Source organism: Lepidothrix coronata, unplaced genomic scaffold, assembly GCF_001604755.1.
Source record: "Lepidothrix coronata isolate B3197 unplaced genomic scaffold, Lepidothrix_coronata-1.0 Scaffold614, whole genome shotgun sequence".
Classification (NCBI taxonomy): domain Eukaryota; kingdom Metazoa; phylum Chordata; class Aves; order Passeriformes; family Pipridae; genus Lepidothrix; species Lepidothrix coronata.
The window spans coordinates 12,293-17,212 of NW_016690794.1; the positions used below are offsets into that span (position 1 = coordinate 12,293).

The following is a 4,920-nucleotide window of genomic DNA, read 5'->3' on the forward strand; positions in this document are numbered from 1 at the left end:
GAAAAAAGGGAACAGCAGCTCTTTCTACCAGGAAAAAAAGTCTGGAAGCTTTGGTTTGAGGTGCAGTTTTGGGACAGCCTGGGCACTTCTCGAGCAGAAAAAGTTTTCTGTGGTGGCACCTTTAGTCTGGCAGGAATCTTCATTTAGAGTAAATATTTCTGGAGGTGGGATCGGCCATTGCAGCACAGACCTGAAAAAAGGGAACAGCATCTCTTTCCACCAGGAAAAAAAGTCTGGAAGCTTTGACTTCACGTGGAGTTGTTGGGGCAGCATGGGCACTTCTTGGGCAGCAAGACCTTTCTCTTGTGGCACCTTTTGTCTGTCAGGAATTTTCATTTGTTTTCAATTTTTTAAAAGGTGGAACTGACCATTGCCGCACAGGGCAGAAAAAAGGGAACAGCAGCTCTTTCTACCAGGAAAAAAAGTCTGGAGGCTTTGGCTTTGAGGTGCAGTTTTGGGCAGCCTGGGCACTTCTTGAGCAGGAAGATTTTTCTGTGGTGGCACATTTAGTCTTGCAGGAATCTTCATTTAGAATAAATTTTCTAGGAGGAGGGACCGGATGTTGCAGCGCAGGCCTCAAAAAAGGGAACAGCAGCTCTTTCCACCAGGAAAAAAAGTCTGGAAGCTTTGACTTCAGGTGTAGTTTGTGCAGCATGGGCAGTTCTTGGGTAGGAAGATTTTTCTGTGGTGGCACCTTTAGTCTGGCAGGAATCTTCATTTAGAATAAATTTTCCAGGAGAACCGACGGGATGTTGCAGCGCAGGCCTGAAAAAAGGTAACAGAAGCTCTTTACACCAGGAAAAAAAGTCTGGAAGTTTTGACTTCAGGTGTAGTTTGTGCAGCCTGGGCAGTTTTTGGGCAGGAAGATTTTTCTGTGGTGGCAGCTTTTGTATGGCAGGAATCTTCATTTATAATAAATTTTTCAGGAGGTGGGACCAGATGTTGCAGCGAAGGCCTGAAAAAAGGGAACAGCAGCTTTTTCCACCAGGAAAAAAACTCTGGAAGCTTTGGCTTTGAGGTGTAGTTCGTTGGGGCAGCGTGGGCACTGCTTGGCTCGGAAGAGTTTTCTGTGGTGGCACCTTTTGTCTGGCAGGAATCTTCATTTGGAGTAAATTTTCAGGAGGTGGGACCAACCATTGCAGCGCAGGGTTGAAAAAAAGGAAAAAGAAGCTCTTTACACCAGGAAAAAAAGTCTGGAAGCTTTGGCTTTGAGGTGCAGTTTTGGGCAGGATTGGCACTTCTTGAGCAGGGAGATTTTTCTGTGGTAGCACCTTTTGTCTGGCAGGAATCTTCAGTTACAGTAAATTTTCCAGGAGGAGGGATCGGCCATTGCAGCGCAGGGCAGAAAAAAGGGAACAGCAGCTCTTTCCACCAGGAAAAAAGTCTGGAGGCTTTGGCTTTGAGGTGCAGTTTTGGGCAGCCTGGGCACTTTTTGAGCAGGAAGATTTTTCTGTGGTGGCACCTTTNCTACCTCCTGAAAAATAGAATCCAGCTGAAGATTCCTGCCAGACAAAAGGTGCGACCACAGAAAGGTCTTGCTGCCCAAGAAGTGCCCAGGCTGTCCCAACAACTACACCTGAAGCCAAACCTTCCAGACTTTTTTTACTGGTAGAAAAGACCTGCTGTTCCCTTTTTTCTGCCCTGGGCTGCAATGCTTTGTCCCACCTCCTGCAAAATTTACTCTAAATGAAGATTGCTGCCAGACTAAAGGTTCCACCACAAAAAGGTCTTCCTGCTCAAGAAGTTAGCAGGCTGCCCCAACAACTGCACCTCAAAGCTAAAGCTTCGAGACTTCTTTTCGTGGTGGAAAGAGCTGCTTTTCCCTTTTTTCTGCCCTGCTCTGCAATGGCCGATCCTACCTCCTGAAAAATAGAATCCAGCAGAAGATTCCTGCCAGACAAAAGGTGCGACCAAAGAAAGGTCTTGCTGCCCAAGAAGTGCCCAGGCTGCCCCAACAACTACACCTGAAGCCAAACCTTCCAGACTTTTTATACTGGTAGAAAAGAGCTGCTGTTCCCTTTTTTCTGCCCTGCGCTGCAATGGCCGGTCCCACCTCCTGGAGAATTGAATCCAAATGAAGATTCCTGCCAGACTAAAGGTGCCACCACAGAAAACTCTTCCTGCCCAAGAAGTGCCGACGCTGCCCCAACAACTGCACCTCAAACCAAAGCTTCCAGACTTTTTTTTCCTGGTGGGAAGAGCTACTGTTCCCTTTTTTCAGGCCTGCGCTGCAATGGCCAGTCCCACCTCCTGAAATATTGAATCCAGCTGAAGATTCCTGCCTGACAAAGGGTGCCACCACAGAAAGGTCTTCTTGCTCAAGAAGTTCCCAGACTGTCCCAAAACTGCACCTCAAAGCCAAAGCTTCCAGACTTTTTTTCCTGGAGGAAAGAGCTGCTGTTCCTTGTTTCTGCCCTGTGCTGCAATGGCCGGTCCCACCTCCTGAAATATTTACTCTAAATGAAGATTCCTGCTAGACAAAAGATGCCACCACAGACAGGCCTTTCTGCCTAAGAAGTGCCTACGCTGCCGCAACAACTGCACCTCAAATCTAAAACTTCCAGACTTTTTTTTCCTGGTGGGAAGAGCTGCTGTTCCCTTTTTTCAGCCCTGCTCTGCAATGGCCGATCCTACCTCCTGAAAAATAGAATCCAGCTGAAGATTCCTGCCAGACAAAAGGTGCCACCACAGAAAGGCCTTCCTGCTCAAGAGGTTCCCAGGCTGTCCCAACAACTGCACCTCAAAGCCAAAGGATCCAGACTTTTTTTCCTGGTGGAAAGAGCTGCTGTTCCCTTTTTTCAGCCCTGCTCTGCAATGGCCGGTCCCACCTCCTGGAAAATTTAACGTAAATGAAGATTCCTCCCAGACTAAAGGTGCCACCACAGAAAGGCTTTCCTGCTCAAGAAGTACCCAGGCTGTCCCAATAACTGCACCTCAAAGCCAAAGCATCCAGACTTTTTTTCCTGTTGGAAAGAGCTGCTGTTCCCTTTCTTCAGCCCTGCTCTGCAATGGCCGATCCCACGTCCTGAAAAATAGAATCCATCTGAAGATTCGTGCCAGACAAAAAGTGGCAACACTAAAAGGTCTTCCAGCTGAAGAAGTTCCCAGGCTGCCCCAACTATTGCACCTCGAAGCCAAAGCTTCCAGACTTTTTTTCCTGGTGGAAAGAGCTGCTGTTCCCTTTTTCCTGCCCTACACTGCAATGGCCGGTCCCACCTCCTGGAAAATTTACTCTAAGGGAAGATTCCTGCCGGACAAAAGGTGCCACCACAGAAAACTCTTCCTACCCAGCACTGCCCAGGCTGCCCCAAAAACTACACCTGAAGGCAAAACTTCCTGACTTCTTTTCGTGGTGGAAAGAGCTGCTGTTCTCTTTTTTCAGGCCTGCGCTGCAATGGTCGGTCCCACCTCCTGAAAAATTGAATCCAAATGAAGATTCCTGCCAGACAAAAAGTGCCACCACAGAAAGGTCTTGCTGCCCAAGAAGTGCCCAGGCTGTCCCAATAACTGCACCTCAAAACCAAAGCATCCAGACTTTTCTTCCTGGTGGAAAGATCTGCTGTTCCCTTATTTCTGCCCTGCGCTGCAATGGCCGATCCCACGTCCTGAAAAATAGAATCCAGCTGAAGATTCCTGCCAGACAAAAGGTGCGACCACAGAAAGGTCTTCCTGCTGGAGAAGTGCCCAGACTGTCCCAAAACTGCACCTCAAAGCCAAAGCTTCCAGATATTTTTTCCTGGTAGAAAGAGCTGCTGTTCCCTTTTTTCAGCCCTTCGCTGCAATGGCCGGTCCCACCTCCTGGAAAACTGAATCCAATTGGAGATTCCTTCCAGACTAAAAGTGCCACCACAGAAAAATCTTCCTGCTCGAGAAGTGCCCAGGCTACTGAAAACTGTACCTTGAAGCCAAAGCTTTCAGACTTTTTTTCCTTGTGGAAAAAAAACATGCTATTCCCTTTTTCCTGCACTACGCTGCAATGCCTTGTCCCACCTCCTGGAAAATTTAATCTAAATGAAGATTCCTGCCAGACTAACGGTGCTACCACAGAAAGGTCTTGCTGCCCAATAAGTACAGGCTGCCCCAATAGCTACACCTGAAGCCAAAGGATCCAGACTTTTTTTCCTGGTGGAAAAAGCTGTTGTTCCCTTTTTTCAGCCCTGCTCTGCAATGGCCGGTCCCACCTCCTGAAAAATTGAATCCAGCGGAAGATTCTTGCCAGACAAAAGGTGCTACCAAAAAAAGCCCTTGCTGAACAAGAAGTGGACAGTCTGCACCAAGTACACCTGATGGCAAAGCTTCCAGACTTTTTTTCCGGGTGGAAAGAGCTGCTGTTCCCTTTTCTTTTGTCCTGCGCTGCAACATCAGGTCCCTCCTCCTGGAAAATTTACTCTAAATGAAGATTCCTGCCAGAAAAAAGGTGCCACCACAGAAAGGTCTTCCTGCTCAAGTGGTGCCCAGGCTGTCCCAAAACTGAACCTCAAAGCCAAAGCTTCCAGACTTTTTTTCCTGGTGGAAAGAGTTGCTGTTCCCTTTCTTCAGCCCTGCTCTGCAATGGCCGGTCCCACCTCCTGGAAAATTGAATGTAAATGAAGATTCCTACCAGACAAAAGGTGCCACTGCAGAAAGGTCTTTTCTAGCCCAGAATTGCCCAGGCTGTCCCAAGAACTGCACGTCAAAACGAAAGGATCCAGTCTTTTTTTCCTGGTGGAATGAGCTCCTGTTCCCCTTTTTCTGGCCTGCTCTGCAATGGCCGGTCCCACCTCCTGGAAAACTGAATCCAAATGAAGATTCTTGCAGACAAAAGGTGCCACCACAGAAAGGTCTTCCTACCCAAGCTGTGCTCAGGCTGCCCCAACAACTGCACCTGAAGTCAAATGATCCAGACTTTTTTTCCTGGTGGAAAGAGCTGCTGTTCCCTTT

The 4,920-nt window shown here is 48.0% G+C and overlaps 1 long non-coding RNA gene across 7 annotated transcripts in view; it reads left to right on the forward strand.

Moving 5' to 3' along the window:
• Positions 1-4,920, forward strand: part of LOC108510293 — a 28,150-nt gene that overhangs the window by 12,286 nt on the left and 10,944 nt on the right. Inside the window, exon 3 of one of the 7 annotated variants that reach the window (XR_001878781.1) lies at positions 3,262-3,290. The exons of 4 other annotated variants lie outside the window; for them this stretch is intronic. This is a non-coding gene — a long non-coding RNA (uncharacterized LOC108510293). Of the gene's footprint in view, positions 1-1,516; positions 2,506-3,261; positions 3,291-4,920 lie in introns of those variants that run through there. 2 more of the 7 variants (XR_001878779.1, XR_001878777.1) reach the window with 2 other exon arrangements.